Source organism: Suricata suricatta, chromosome 3 (genome assembly GCF_006229205.1).
Source record: "Suricata suricatta isolate VVHF042 chromosome 3, meerkat_22Aug2017_6uvM2_HiC, whole genome shotgun sequence".
NCBI classification, from domain to species: domain Eukaryota; kingdom Metazoa; phylum Chordata; class Mammalia; order Carnivora; family Herpestidae; genus Suricata; species Suricata suricatta.
This window is the reverse complement of record NC_043702.1, coordinates 57,125,755-57,142,340: the sequence shown is the minus strand read 5'-3', so window position 1 is coordinate 57,142,340 and position 16,586 is coordinate 57,125,755.

The following is a 16,586-nucleotide window of genomic DNA, read 5'->3' as shown; positions in this document are numbered from 1 at the left end:
AGTATTTTTAAAAGATAATGAGGGGTGCCTGGGTGGCTCAGTCAGTTAAGTGTCCAGCTTCGGCTCAGGTCATGATCTCACGGTTAGTGGGTTCAAGCCTCGCGTCAGGCTCTGTGCTGACAGCTAGCTCAGAGCCTGGAGTCTGCTTCAGATTCTGTGTCTCCCTCTCTCTCTGATCCTCCCCTGCTTGCACTGTCTCTCTCTGTGTCTCAAAAATAAATAGAAGACATTAAAAAAAATTAAAAAAAGAAAAGATAATGACTCTTTTTAAGAAAAAAAAAATGATGTACCTGCATAAAATTAACAAGGCTTTCCAAATATCAAATGTGGATAGTTCACATTTTCACTATCCTACCTTACTCACTCTACTCTATATAGTTATTTTCATTTGAATTCAGGAGCCATAACTCTTACTTACTTATCTATCTAAAATCTCTTTTAATTAATATGTTTCCTTCCCTTTTTCCCCCTTGCAGTTTATTTGTTTAAAAAAAGAGTTTTCCATTTTACTAATTTCCATGTTTTACTGACTGACCCATGGATACCATTTAACACGTTCCTCGGTCTTGTCTGTTAGATCAGAAAGTTGACCTGATTCAGATGCAACAGTACTTTATAGCTAATGTTGTATCCTGACACCAGAGGACTCTTACTGTCCTGCTGTATCCCTTTTATATTGTCATTGCCACTGATGAACATTTCCTGTAAATTCTCTCTTCCCTTCTTCATTAATCAACTGGAAACATTCCCTCATGGATGATTTAATTATCCTAGGTAGAGATTGTACAGAAAAGACATATTAAGGACTGGATTTTTTTTTTTAACCAGTTTTTAAAATCAAAATTAGGTTTTTAGTTTCCTCCAGCGGTACCTATCAAAGTTTTGGGGTTTTTGTTTTTGTGGTTTGTTTTCTTTTGTTTGTTTAAGTATCATATGACCTCTTGAATTTTTCAGATATTTCATGTGCTTCCGGCCATTGCAGTTCTTATTCTTATTGATGCCCGATTTTGGCCCAGTGGGAGGGAGGGAGCCTGTTCATGTAGACTCGTGAATCCTTCTATATATGACCCCAATGATTTTCAGTCGTTTGTTTAGTTTTCTAATGAGACAAAATGTTGCATGCTTACCTTATACACTTTATGCCCCAAACCTAGATTCAACCATTTCTCCAAGGTGTTTTGTTTTCAAAATACATTTCTTTCATGTTTATCTACTAATTATCTGTATATGTATACATATATACACAATTATATAAACATGCTTATATATAAGCAACTATATACTTTATTATTTACATGTTTGTTAGTAATATCATTATATACACACATATATATGGTTTCAGAATAATACCAGTATTATTACTAAAATATAAATGCTATTACTGAAAATAGTTTAATATTTTTTTTGTTTGGTCCTTAGAGTAAGTCCTTTGGTACAAATTACTGTTTTTGAGGTCATTTCGAACAGTTCTTCTTTATGTGGTTAAGTCGCCAACTCAACACATTGTGAGGTCCATTTATTTTTGCTTTTGATTTTTTTTTATGCTTTTTATTCTTTTATTTTTGAGAGACAGAGAGAGACAGCATGAGCAGGGTAGGGTCAGAGAGAGAGGGAGACACAGAATCCGAAGCAGGCTCCAGGCTCTGAGCTAGCTGTCAGCACAGAGCTTGATGCGGAGCCGGAACCCACAAACCGTGAGATCATGACCTGAGCCGAAGCTGGATGCTTAGCTGACTGAGCCACCCAGGCGCCCCTTGCTTTGATTTTAAAGACTGCTTTTTAAAAAATGAGGATTTAATTCAGTTTTATAATGATGTTAAACAGTTACATATTTTCAAAGTCAAGCTTGCAAAATAAGATTTTATTTTTAGAGAATCTAGGTGATATTTCTGTCCTTTCACCCATATCCCTTTTCTGGTAAGCATTTAAAAAATTGGTGACTTATACTTTGATTTTCAAAAATGTAAGCAAATATATGTAAATATTTGTACCCTCCTCTTGCCATCTCAGATAAATGGCAGGATATTTTTATCTTGCCTCATTTATTTAACTGTGTGTGTGTGTGTGTGTGTGTGTGTGTGTGTGTGTGTGTGTCTAGGAAGAGGAAACATACCAATTTTATTAGACATAGAATATTATACAGAGAATTCTGAAATATACTTAAACATATGAACACCGAACTAAGCTTTACAGCCTTAGAGGAAAAACAATATGGTGGAGAGTGATTTTCTGTCCTGTTCAAACACCCAAGGACAAACTGTTCTGTGAGCTTATGCTAGGACAATTATATTCTCTTTTTACTTAGTAGGCAAGCCATTTCAGCAGGAACAAGTATTTTGCCTTATTTTTATTTGATTACATGTTCTTTAATAGACTGATCCTCAAGTTTGTCTTCTAAATTGAATAGCTGTAAATGTTTCTGAACACTTCTTGAAGACCATACAGTATGGCTTTTAAAAAGGTAATAATCACTGCGGGAGCTTGCCTGAATCTCCAAGACGTGACCATTTTGAGTATCCTAGTGCTTAAGGAGGAAAAATATGTAAATAAAATTCCTTTATGCAAATGTTTCCTGCAATTCTCATTGCCATCCAAATTCTTGTAAATCATGATAAACAGATGCTACTGAACTAAATGACTAAGTAAAATTATGGAGATAGATTCTATTTATCTTATTTTTCAGTGTTGGGGAGGGATAGAAGGATATTAACTAAATTTTATCTGTCTGCATGATGATTAGGGCAGACACCAAGAACTCTATTAATTGAGTTCAGCAAGGCGAGATGTGGGACTCTTAAGAATTGGAGAGCTGCCCTCGGCAAGGGAGAGGTTCTGCTGCAACTTAGTTTGCTTTCTAGGAGAACTGGGGTTTGAAACAGTTCAGTATCAAACTTGCTGGGTCTTTGCATGCTGTTTAAATTTTTGCTACTTTTGTTCTTAAAAAAATTGAAGTAAAGTTTATTTAGTGTAAAATTTACCATTTTAAAAAATGCACAATTTGGTAGCATTCAGTACGTTCAGAATGTCATTCAGCCGTTGCCACTGTGTGACTCCAGAACACTCTCACCAGCCCCAGAGGCAACTGGGTACTCCTTAAGTAGTCACTCCCCTTTTTCCCTCTCCCCTTCAGCCCATGGCAACCCATCTACTTTCTGTCTTTATGGATTTGCCTGTTCTAGACAGCTGGGAACATACAGTATGTGGCTTTTTGTATCTGTCTGCTTTTCACTTAGGATAATGTTTGCAAGATTAATCCTTGTAGTAGGTATCAGTACTTAATTCCTTTTCGTGGCCAAGTAATATTACATTGTATAGATACATCACAATTTATTCATTCATCAGTTGATGGGTATTGTGGCTGTTGTCACCTTGTGGCTGTTGTGAGCAACGCTCTTACGAACGTTGTGTGTGTGTGTGTGTGTGTGTGTTTTAAGTTTATTTATTTTGAAAGACTGAGAGAGCGCAGGTGGGGAGAGGCAGAGACAGAGGGGACAGAGGATCTGAAGCAGGCTCTGTGCTGACAGCAGAGAGCTCTATGAGGGGCTCAAACCCTTGAACTGTGAGATCATGACCTGAGCTGAAGTTGAATACTTAACCGACTGAGCCACCCAGGCGTCCCATGTTACCAACATTTGTTTACAAGATTTTGTTTGAACACCTGACTTCAGTTCTCATGGATATATACCTAAGACTGGAATTGCTGGGTCACATAAGAACTATTTTTGGGACGCCTCGGTGGCTCAGTCGGTTAAGTGTCTGGCTTTGGCTCAGGTCATGATCTCACAGCTTGTAGGTTCGAGCCCCACATCGGGCTCTATGCTAACAGCTCAGAGCCTGGAGCCTGCTTCAGCTTCTGTGTCTCCCTCTCTCTCTGACCCTCCCCTGCTCACATGTCTCTCAAAAATAAATTTTAAAAAACATTTAAAAAATTAAAAAAAAAAGGAAGAACTATTTTTAATTGTTTGAGTAACTGCCGAGACTGTATTTTTAGTTGCTTGATTGTGCTCTTTGATGCAGTTTTCATTTTAATAGAGACCAATTTATCTCGTTTTTCTTTTGCTGTTTGTGCTTTTGGTGTTATATCTAAGAATCCATTGCTAATTCCAACACCATGAAGATATATGCCTATGTTTTCTTCTAAGAATTTTATAGTTTTAACTCTTGCATTTGGGTCTTTTGAGTTCATTTTGTGTATATGCTGTGAAGTAAGGGTTCAGCTTTATTCTTTTGCATATAGTTATCCCATTGTCCTAGCACCATTTGTGGAAAGACTCCTTTTCCCCATTGAATGATCTTGGTACCCTTATTGAAAATCAATTAGCCATAGATAATGGGTTTATTTCTGGACTCTCAGTCCCGTCCCCTTGATCTCTGTCTGTCGTTAGGCCAATATCACACTGTTGGGCTTGCTGCAGTTTTATGGTAAGGTGTTAAGTTGGGAGGTGTGAGCCTTCCGCCTTTCTTCTTTTTCAAGATTGTTTTGATTATTCAGGGTGCTTTGCAATTTCATATTAATTTTAGGATCATCTTACCTGTTTCTGCAAAAATAGAAGTTGGAGTTTTGATAAGGATTGTATTTAATCTGCAGTTCAATTTAGAGGGTATTACCATATTAACAATATTAAGTCTTCCAGTCCGTGACAGGGGATGTCTTTGCATTCATTTAGGTTTTTCTTTAATTTCTTTCAATAGTATTTTGTAGTTTCCAGTGTACAAGTCCTGCATCTCCTTGGTTAAATTTATTCCCAAAGATTTTATTCTTTGTGATGCTGTTATAACTGAAATTACTCTCTCAATATCATTTTCAGCTCATTTATTGCTTATATATGAAAATACAACTCATTTTTATATACTGAAGTTACTAATATTATTAAAGGAACTGTTTTCCCGCCAGTGCATCCTTGAGAATTTTTGCTGCTTCTTTGGGTTTGACAGTCACTCTCTGACCCTCAGTCTTTCTAAATGCTAAATGATATTGCTACCCTCCTTAGTCTCACACATCTTGATCTGAGCATTTCAACACTGCTTTATTAACAAGAAGTTAATGCTTTTAAATTAGCCAGAGGTAATACTTTATTTGAAAATGCTGACTGAAATGTTGGGGAGGAGAATAGAGAGAGATCTGGGAAATAAGCTTATATTCATCGTATTTTTAAATGTATTCTTATTTATTTTATTTTTTCTTCAGTATATTTGGATGGTTATAAAAATATCATTTGATTACTTATTATATAAAATTGGAGTTTCATGATTAAAATCACCCATAATTTTACCACTCACAGATAACTACAGTTAATATTTGGGTTACTCATGGATTGGATGCTGAACATTGAGTGTTGTTAACATTGCTAAGATTATACTCTGCATATAATTTTTAGCCTTCCTTTTTTTTTTCTTTTACATCAAATTGTGTAATAATGCCTCACTGTTAGGAAACATTAATTTTAATACACTATAAAAATAAGAAGTAATAGTAATTTTCTGACATTTATATGGGACAGCCATTTTTGGTGTGTCGATTTCACAGGTCCTTCATCTTAAAATTAAAGTAACACATGCATTTGATCAAAACAATGAAATAGTTCCAAAGGATTCATAATGAAAAGCAATAATTGGGGGCACCTAGGTGGCTCAGTCAGTTAAGCTTCTGTCTCTTGACTTTGGCTCGGGTCCTGATCTCACAGTTCATGAGTTAGAGCCCTGTGCTAGTTTCTGTGCTGACAGTGTGGAGCCTGTTTGAGATTCTCTCTCTTCCTCTCTCTCTCTCTTTCTCTCTGTACCTTCTCCACTCACATGTTCTCTCTCTCTCAAAATGAATAAATAAAGTCAAAAGAAAAAGCCATACTACATGTCCTCACTTTTCCAGAGCCCAGTCCTACTCTCCAGGAGGCTGCCATTTTAATTTCAGTTTTGTAACTTTTGAGGGATAACCTCCATATCTCAAATAATGTTTCTCCCCTGATATTTCTTGATTTATCAACTTTAAACATTATCCATTGACTTCCTGACCTCTTTTTCCTACTTTCTCATCAACCTTGAAGGCCTGACCAGTTATTAAGGGTCATTGGCCCTAGATATTCAGAACAACTAGAATTTCCTTAAACACTTATTATGTGTCAGGCACCCTGCTCTAAAGTTGCTGTTTTAACCCGTATAACAGCCAGCTAAGTCCATTTATATTCTTCTAGTTTAAAGATGCGGGAGGTTCAAGGAAACAAAGAAACTAGTCCGACGGTGGCAGATCACATTTTCCAAAAAATTGGCCACAACGGTCTTTCTTGTCCTACCTGCTTTTCCCAAACACTGCCATTTCCTCTTGCCTTGGGGTCTACTTTCTCTCTTTTTGAAACTGAGCAAGCCTTTGTAACTGAGCTGATGAACTGGACACTCTGGAAGTACTGCTGCTTCATGACTTAGGAGGCTGGGTTTAGAAAGTGGAACAGCTTCTTTCTGTCTCTCCCAGAGGAGATTCTCAGCCATGGAATCCAATCACCATGTTGTGAGGTTCCTTGAAGAGGCACGTGTAGGTTTTCTGGCTAACTGTGCCAGCATGGTCTCAGCCAACAGCCTGCATCAGCCACCAGACATGTGAGGAAACTGGTCTTGAGATAATGCTGGACTCCACTTGTGGGGTCATACTCATCTTCCCAGCCCCCCCTGAACCCCAGACATTGCAGAACAGAAGCAAACTGTCTCCATTGTGCCCTGTCCAAATTCCTAACTCACTGAATCTGTGAGTGTGACAAGGGTGTTTTATGCCACTGAGTTTTGAAGTGGTTTGATACACAGAGATAGGTAACCAGAATATCAAGGTACATGAAATCTGGTAAATGACAGCCCTGGGGTTTGCACCTGGCTCTGTCTATTTCCAGAATCAACTCTCTTAGCTGGTAGGCTCCATCAATGTGCCGACTACTGTTTTAGTTTGCCACGGCTGCCATAACAAAAGTACAACACTCTCGGTGGTTTAAGTGCATTGCCTCACAATTCTGGAGACTAGAAGTCTGAGATCAAGGTGTGGGCAGGGTTGGTATCTTCTGAAGCCTGTCTTGGCTTGCAGATGGCCATCTCCTCCCTGTACCTCCACATGCTCTTCCCTTTATGCTTGTCTGTGTCCATCTCCTCCTCTTATCAGGACGTCACTTATATTGGATTATGACCTACTCACATAACCTCATTTTACCTTGAATACTTCTTGAAAGGCCCTATCTCCAAATGCAATCATATTTCTAAAGTACTGGAGTTTAAAACTTTAACCTATGGATTTGGGGAGGACAGAATTCAGCCAGTATAAACCACCCATGGGGCCTCCTGGTGGTCTTGGGCCTGGAGCTCTGGCTTATGTCTCATTTATGTACCTCCTGCCCTTATCTATTTGCCTCCCAGGGCAGTGGTTTTAGACCCTGGCCACCCATGGGTATAAGCCAGTGAGTTCCAAAAAGAAGAATGACAGCTAGGCCCTACCCCAGACCAATTAAATCACAATCTATGGGGCAGGCCTGGGTATCAGCATGTTTTAAAAGTTCCTCTGGAATTCTAATGTGCAGCTAGCGCTGAGGATAACCTCTCTGGGGTGGAGAAGAGGTCTGACGAGAGCGGTCAGTGAGCCAGCCAGCAGAACTGAGGGCCTTTTGGGGCAGCAAAATTGCTGCTTTCGTTAGAGGAGGAGAAACAAAAATCACAGAAGATCTTTTCATGTTTCACAGTAGCTTAGGTATGAGGAGGATGGGGTAGTGAGTGGAATAAAAAACAGAGGATGTGGGGAGCTATCCAGCCCACTAGTTAAGATGTGAAATTTTATTATAGGACATTAGAAACCAAAAAAAAAAAAATAAATAAAAATAAAAAAATAAAGGAAAGCAAGAAAGCACTAGATATTTAGTGGAAATAAAGAAATGCGAATGAATAACTAGGGCTTAGTAATGAGTCTTCTCTCTTACAGCCTGGTCTTCATGATTTACTTTGGAAATTTGTAGCTGAACAGAATTTATTGGCTCTATTTTATAAAATGCAAAAATCAACCGCCGGAGTTCTTGTTCAGCGTGGGGGCTCATTACCCACACGCCAGGAATCACGAGTTTGATCTCCGCTCATAATCGGAAGTCAGAGCAGCCCCAGTCAGTCCCTGCCTAGCCTTGTCTCGGCTACAGACATTCAGCAGACCTTTATTCTGGACAGATATTTCTTTCCTTCTGACTCCCAGCCTTCCCCTTCAGCTGTTTCTGGGGCTGTATGTTGCTTGCAAATCAACTCGGGGGATGTTGCCTATTCCCAAAGTCATTTATATTGGTATTACTACAGTAAATTCTTTATGAAATAAAAATCAATAGTCACCGACATCCTGAGTAGTGAGGAAAATAATTGTTTATGGCACTCAGCTTAAGCTGTTCTGGTAATCACGTTGAAAAATACAATATTTATTCATTAGATCAAATTTAATGAGGCCTCCTGGCAGTAATTATAAAAATTACTGTAGCAGTAAATTACTAATGAGTTGTGATGTGCTTCCTACCTGTGAAGAAGGACTGGGGGTTGAAAAAGCCTGCTACCCAGATGATGATGTGAGGGAGGGAGCCCCACAGGCCCGGCGCTGCTCTCTCACCCAGGCAGGAAAGGATCAGTGTGCCCAGACCACAAAAGCAAACAAGAAAAAAAGACCAAGGACACAACCAGAGGGTAGGGTGGGGGGTGAGGTTCTTGCAGCTTCGAACAGGATCAAGATTAGAGCATTCTTTTCCCCAAAGATGAGCATCCTCTCAGCGACTTGGAGTTGCCGGCATGCTGGGGTCACAGAGGAGCACTAATCTGATGCCTGGGAAGGCCAGAGCTTCTTATTAAGGCTGGGAAATGATTCCAGACACACGCCGCCCTTCAAGTCTGAGGGCTTGACTCTGACCGCTAAGGTGCAGGTCCTGCTCAGCGTTTTCAAAACCAGCCGCTGAGCGTGGCGCCTGCTCTAATGCAACCACAGTTGATGGATTTTACAAGCTCCTAGGGGTTTCTTCCTCTTCTGAAGGCTCACAACTAGCTAGAATTTTTGCTTTTCTATTTATAGCGTGGAGCTAAGTTTCTGTGTGTGTGCGCGCGCGTGTGTGTGTGTGTGTGTTTGATTGAAAGGACATGAGTAATTAATTTGAGAACCTATATGTAAAAAAGCCAAAAAAAATTACATTGATCTAAGGACAGGCACAGTTTTAAAAAAACACTTTAACAGAGTTAAACGGGAACGTTAAATCTTAACAAGGGATGGTTCAACTCAGCTTTGCGCTATAGTCTTCTGGATTAATATAGACCGTGGCTACTAGACTTATCCCCTAACGGGGCTACTGTGTCCATTCACAACACTAGCCTTTGTTCCCTAGCTGCGGAGCCGCGGCGTGCGGGTGAGGGACCAGCCACACCAGGTAAGGGCCCCCTGGGCCGCCAGCAGCTGGAGTGTGGTACCCAGCAGCAACGCCCACCAGAGCCTCCGCACGGCATCCCCCTCAAAAGCAACGTCTCTGAATAGCAGGCAGGCTGTCGTCTGGAGTGACAGCTATCTATTCAGGTAGTGGCTGCTATTGTCTTCTCCCTTGGAGCACCAAGAGGAATTTTGTTTAACTTTAAGGATTCTGACAGCATCTCAGAATGTCGTACTCCAAGCGGGTTCAACCCCTCCTCTCATTGGGAGGACGCAGTGACATTAGAGTGTACATTTTTTTCTTTAATTTGCAGATGCCTTAAAAAGAGATTGTCAGGTTTGTTGGCTTGTCAGACTAAAGTATCAAGATTGTCACAGTGTATTATATCACTATAATATGATCATTGTACACGGAACTAATGAGTAATATTGTACTTAGTGGTAGGACTGAGTCACATTAACATTAAAAATGGTGAAAGCCTTGCATTTTAGCAGAGGATCTAGGAACGATGGCTAGCTTGTGGGAGGGGAGGCCGGGATTTCATCATCCAGGGAAGGTCAGGAAGCCCTCTTTGGAGGGGCAGGCGCAGTAGTGGTGGCAAGCTGAGGGCAGCACAGAGTAGGGGGCTCCTCAGGGAAGCTGATTGAAGCACCTGATAGATACTCAGCAGTGGTTTTCAAAGGAAGGAGGGAATGTCAATTGTGAGTTTTCTTCACAATTAAAATAACATGCGGCTATACTAGAAGCAATATGGAGAGGATTATTTTATTTTTTTAATTTATTTTGAGAGAAAGAGAAGCAGACAGAGGGGGAAAGAGAGAATGAATCCCAAGCAGACTGTGTAGTGTCAGCACAGAGCCCAACATGGGATTTGAACCTATGAACCATGAGATCATGAGCTGAGCAGAAGTCAGACGCTCAACCGATTGAGCCACCCAGGTGCCCCAGGAGGAGTGTTATTTTAGTGTCTGCCTTGCCCTCATTGGCCATTTATTCACCCATTTGTTCATCCATCCATCCACCATCCATTAAGTGTTAATAAGCCCTACTGTGTGCCACACATTAGGCACCCACTGGTGTGGATAATAGGCACAGACCTGCCTGGCAGGCTTGAAGTGTAGGAGTACAGGTGTTTACCAAGTACAGGTATAAACTAACACCTGACGTCCATCTAAGGTAAGCACTGGAGACACCTAATGCATTTGAAGGAAGTGACGGTGAAGCTGGGAACTCAGAGGAGGAAGAAGGTTAGGATGGGAAAGGTGGGGTGGGGAGCTTTGGAGGCATGGGAAGCTACATTCCTGGGCTGGAGAGTGCTTAGTGCCCGTGGGGACTGATGGAAGATCAGAGGGACTGGAATTTGATGGGGCAGTCACTTGACCTCTCTTAGTTGTAAAGGACTAACTAACAGTCCACGAAGCCCTTAGCATGGACCCTGGCACAGAGCAGAAATGCAGTGCATGGAAACAACCGGTATTGTTACGTACTGCTATGTGGCAGTGTGAAGACACCCAGCAATCTGTTCTGTGGTAGATGGACTTTGTGGACAAGGGTCGGATAGACAAAGGTAAAGGCATGTGCAAGCATGACACCACTGGTACACCTGAATTAGGATGCAGAAGAGAACAGAAGAGCAAGGACTTACGTTGATTCAGGATAACAGTAACCTAAACTAAACATTCATCAACTTTGTTAGTGGTAAGCAACGCCTTCACATGTGGTAGACTAGCTCGTACATCATAGTTTATTTGATGGGTACCCCCTAGATTTGTTCAGGATACAAACCGCACAACCATACTCAAAATCCCTGAATCCAATATACTGTTCTTAGAGTGCTTACAAAGTAGTAAATTCGAAGTCTGTTCTTTTTTTCCCAAGGCAGACTACTCTTGTGCCTGCTGCTGCTGAATGTTTCCTAAAACTGATAGGTTTTATAGTGATGATCTTTCCCAAAGGATGCATGTAGATTCCTCTCACTAATGTTATGGCAAACTGCATTCAGACTTGAAGAAGCAACATTTCCCATAAGAACTGCTAGAAAAGTTAAAAATGTGTATCCAGACCCTTCCAGAAGTCAAAGATACCGGTGTTTGGAGTATGCACGCTTGGTTCTCTGATACCCCAGGACCCCGTTTTCCCCGTACTCAGGAGGGACATGCGAAGATGACGTGCCAAAGAACGTCCTTGTCAGTCCTACCACAGCGGCTGTTAAAGCACGGTTGAGATAATTCTGTGTGGGTGAGGTGTGAACATATTCATAAAGGACCAACCTGGGCCTGGTATCCCAAGAAAATGATTTGGTTAAATGCGGATTTTATTCCACGTGTCTCCTTCATGGGCATCGCCCCCTCATTATTCTTCATACTAGTCTTTGTTGAGGGTATAATGCACTTCATTAGTATGCCTCTAGGTGAGATGTAGCTTTTTCCAGCCTGTACTTCCAGAAGCTTATAAAGCTCTTATTTGCTCTGAATTTTTTGTCTAGAGGAGAAGTATTTACTGATGGGTTGACTGAGCTTTGTAACCAAAATGGCTGAACACATGAGCTGTGGGGATTCTATGCTGGCTTATCACTCGGGATTGCATAAAGCGGGGCGTTCTGGGCAGGGGAGGATGGGGAAGAAGCAGGAGGAGAGCAGAAACAGGCTGGAGACTCACCAGTCCTGCCAGGCGCGGCTTTGTTTGGCCTGGACTGTCTGTGGTAGGCGAGGGCACACGCGTATGCTCACGCGGCTCCACTCTCCCTTGCCTGCAAGCCCGCTGCCCCTGACTCTTTTTAGAGTGCCAGGTCCGAGTGTGGCTGAAAGCGCCGTCTGCAGAGCCTGCCACGTGCTCATGGTCAGCTTTTTGTGGAAGCTGCTTATTGGGGGTACTTTAGAACTCAGCCTCTTTGTCCCACAAACAGCATACTTCTGTTGGTTTTTTCCCCCTAAATTGAACCACTCCTGTCCCTAATTGTGTCACTCCTGCTGTCACCTCCTAGCCATCAGAGCCCGTGGCATGGTTCTGATTGTGTTGCAATGCGTCCTTGAAGCATTCTTTTTGTTGTGTTCAATGGCTCTCCTTCAGCTCATAACACAGTGGTCGCACTGGTTTCCTAGGGTCACCCATTCTCTGCTGAGGACCAGCCCAGAAAAGCTCAGTCGTAATGAACGGGGCTTCAGACGGACAGACGCACACACAGGCTTGAGAGCCCTCCCGGCTTCGGCCACTCTAACAAGATTTTGTCATTTGTGGCTTTTGCACATTGGAAAAAACTTTCATCTCTGAGTTTCTATGGGCTATAAATACTTGGTAGGTTAAAAAGGAATCATTCAGAACATGAAATAAACATAACCTGGCACGTACACAGCAACACACCTCAACGGAGCCCTTCAACTTGGAGGCCAGAGCTGCAGGAATCCGAGACAGGGTTTCCTTCATCTCCTCTCTCATTCACTTCCCTCCCGGGCTGGACACTGCTCTGGTTTATGACCTCTTTTGGTTGGATATTTTCCTAATGAGGCAGGAGGATTAGGTCTCCATGTTACTTACACCTTTTAACCATGAAGTGAAAACTGTTGATTTAGTTGGGATTGGGGAAAATTTTTACAAGGTGTGGAAAAAATGATCTGGATAAATAATAGGCATCTACCACAAATCGAGAAACGGCTCTGGCAATGGGACGTTCTGTCTTGATTCTGAACCATCGCTGCACTCTTGGTCTTTATGACCGTTGCTTGTTTTCTAAAGTAGCTGCTTTCTTATTATTATTTTTTAGATTGTGAAAGAAACATGTGGTTCTTGTAAAAAATTTAATGGAGAAAGGTAGACTATGAAAGATAAAAATCAACCATATTTTCCAAAGATGATATCATTACGATCTTGGGCCTATGCTTTAAAAAAAAAAAAATTGAGATATAAAATACATGCAGAAAAATGCACAAATCCTAAGTGCACCTCTGAACATTTAAAAGATCTTTAAAAATAGAGCATATCGATGTCATTACCATCTTGTTATGGTACAAGATCGAAACATATCTTGTACCGTAACAAACTCTATCATGCGCTCTCCTAGTCAGTGCCCTCGCCGTGGTCTCTCTTCCAAGATGTATAATATACATACCGCATCTTTATACTTGGTTCTCTCTAGATTATCCCATTTGCACCTTGTTTTATGTATATCAGACATTTTTACAAAAACAGATCAAGTTCTTTATGGAATATTGTATATTATACTACATATGCTTTATGTAGTATAATAAAGTATGAATTTTAAGTTCTATAGTATTTATATGGTAAAATATATAATATTACCATACACAATGTCAATGAAATCTCCCATTTGCATTATGTACAAATATATAATTTATGTAATTATTGCTTTTTACGGTGTCTTTATATCAATAAACATAAAACATCGTTTGTAAAGGCTGCATCCCATTCTGAGGTACACCGTCATTTGTAAACTGCTTCCCACAGATAGACATTTGGCACCGTTCTCTTGTGATTATATTTAAAAATTGCCATTCGGTAACATTTGTGAGCAAACTTACTCCAAAGGCTTTGTAATCCTATTTTACTCTTATTAAGTAGGATGACTCTGAAATACTTCCATATTTCTGTGTTGTGCATCTCTTTTGTTCTTTCCCTAGCAAGCCGTCCTCTCCTAGCGCGGCTAAAGGACAGCGGGCGCGTGTGTGCTGTGTCGCTGTCCTTCGGCGGCCCCAATCCAGGCTGGTCTTGGAGCAGGAGACAGGAAGTATGTGTGGGTCCACACGCCACGTCAGGAGGTTTTAAGTCATTTACAAATTCTCATCAGGTTGCATTTCATTTCTTCACAGATCATTCTGGGTCTTTCAGTACACAAGAGCAAAAAAAAGTATCAGGCTCAAGTCCTCCGTGCGGTCACGTTGTTGTAATGTCCCCCCTTCCACTTGACTGGAAAGCACCTCCATGCACACACAGTGCATTTTCCCCCTGCTCTAATCCTTGAATATCACTGCCCTTGTTTCTCAACCCCAGCGCCCCGGGCTTTTGGCATAATACTCTTGGCTTTTTATTGGGACTTAGAGTCTCTCATACAAACTCCAGTGCTGTGGCGTGGCACATTTGCTGAATTTTAAAATGAGGGGTTCATTTAAAAAATTTTTATTTTTTAAAGACACCTTTTATTTTCTGTCAAAAAGACAAGTGAAAATAATTCTCAGAGATATGTGTTTAAAGTAAAAGGGGTTTTTATTAGAATATTTGTTTATATTGACTCTACAGAATTCTTTTTAGTCTAGAAGCCACGGGGATTGTTATTTCTTTGTCGTGGAATCCCTAGATCTTTGTGGGAGGCCTCAAAGAACCAGTTTCTCTTCCATTTAAACAAATTCAATTCAATTCACTTGCATTGGCACAGGAAAATCTTAATTTTCTCAGCCAAGGAGAGCGAAGTCTGCCTGGGAGTTTTTTTAACATGGATTTTTTTTTATCCTATTTTTTTTTCTTTTGGCCCAGCGATATAGATAGATTGGTCCACCGACCAACCCTCTTCGCCAAAACAATGAAAACATATAAATTTTCTCACATAAAACTCTTCCTGTCCCAGGAGATTATGTATGAATGAGAGAAAGTAAAATTTTCTTGTTGGCTTAAAAGAAACAGCCAAGCAAATAAATACTTGTTTTAAAAAATACAAGCAAACATCTGAAAAGTAAAAAATAAAATTTGGTCTCCCATAGTCCCATTACCTCACTCACGTTGATCACTGTTAAGAGCTGGTGTTTGTCTCCTTATTTAGAAATAAAATACAGGATAGCACTATTCATATCGTAATGCAAAAAGCTGTTTTCACCCCACATCATGCTGGGCACTGTTCTGTGGCAGTGACAGGGAACAGAATATGTCACTCCAAAATATGCCACTTTGACATGTGGAATATATTGGGCTAAACACCATCAAGACCCACTGAGACTTAGGAACAACTTTTACCCTTCCCATAACTGCCTAAAAGAATTTAGACAGGGGGTCTGGTGCAGAAAGTGAGCTATTACCGGAGATAACTTTTTATCTCTGATAAAGAAACACCTATCTGCATGGCGGGGCAAGCTTCTAATTATGGAACATCTGTTCTTCTTATCTTCTATGAATTGTCTTCCTCCCCTTTGAAGCCCCAGGCCCCTGGCTCATTCCTTAGCTCAGGATGGCATGTGTAAGCCTCAACGTCCTGACTTGCCCTTGAGTCTTGCATCACTGGGGCTCCTGTATGTATGAGTTAAACTTTTCTCCTATTAGTCTGTCTTATGTTAACTTAATTACTGGACCAGCCGAAGAACCTAGAAGGGAAGAAGGGAAAAATTTTTCCATGTCTATAGCAGAGCACCAAGGTCTACCTCATTCTTGAATGGTACCAGAGAATTCCATACTATGAACCCGTATAATTAACCATTTTCTATCGGTGGATATTTAGATTTTCTACAGACTTTTTTTTTTTAAAGGACTTGATATTTTATTTTGTTTTTAATTTTTATTTATTTATTTGAGAGAGAGAGAGAGAGAGAGACAGAGTATGAGTGGGGAAGGGGCAGAGAGAGAGAGGGAGACACAGAATCTGAAGCAGGCTCCAGGCTCTGAGCTGTCAGCACAGAGCCCGACGTGGGACTCAAACTCATAAGCCATGAAATCATGACCTAGCTAAAGTCAGACATGTAACCAACTGAGCCACCCAGATGTCCCCAGACTTTTCTATTTAAGAGCCTAGGTATTTGAAATGTCCCACAGGGCCAATTACAGTTCTGGCCATGGGTCTACCCAGGTTCAGGGATGGTCACTATTGATGGTTTGTGTTTTGTTTTTGGATTTTTGTTGTTTGTTTTGATCTATTTCTGTTCCCAAGAGGAAAGGAGTGGGGCAATCTACAGCCAGTACTTGGGCTGCCTACTCAGTACAGAAGTATAAGTACAAAATCTCCGCCCCTCTTCCATCCCAGCTTCCCCACCTCCTTCCTCCCACCTGTCTTTCCCTTTCTCCCCCTCCCCCCCCAATCGAATGGGAAGAAAAGGTACCAAGAGAAAGTTTGGGGCTTGAACTAGGCTGATGTATACAAACTCATTGAACACATTATATTTTTCTGGCTCCATAGTCCTAGTTTTTCCTACAGTTCTCTCAAGTCTCTGGATTGTTCTCCATCTGGAAGGTGGTGACTGTTGTCTATGAGAG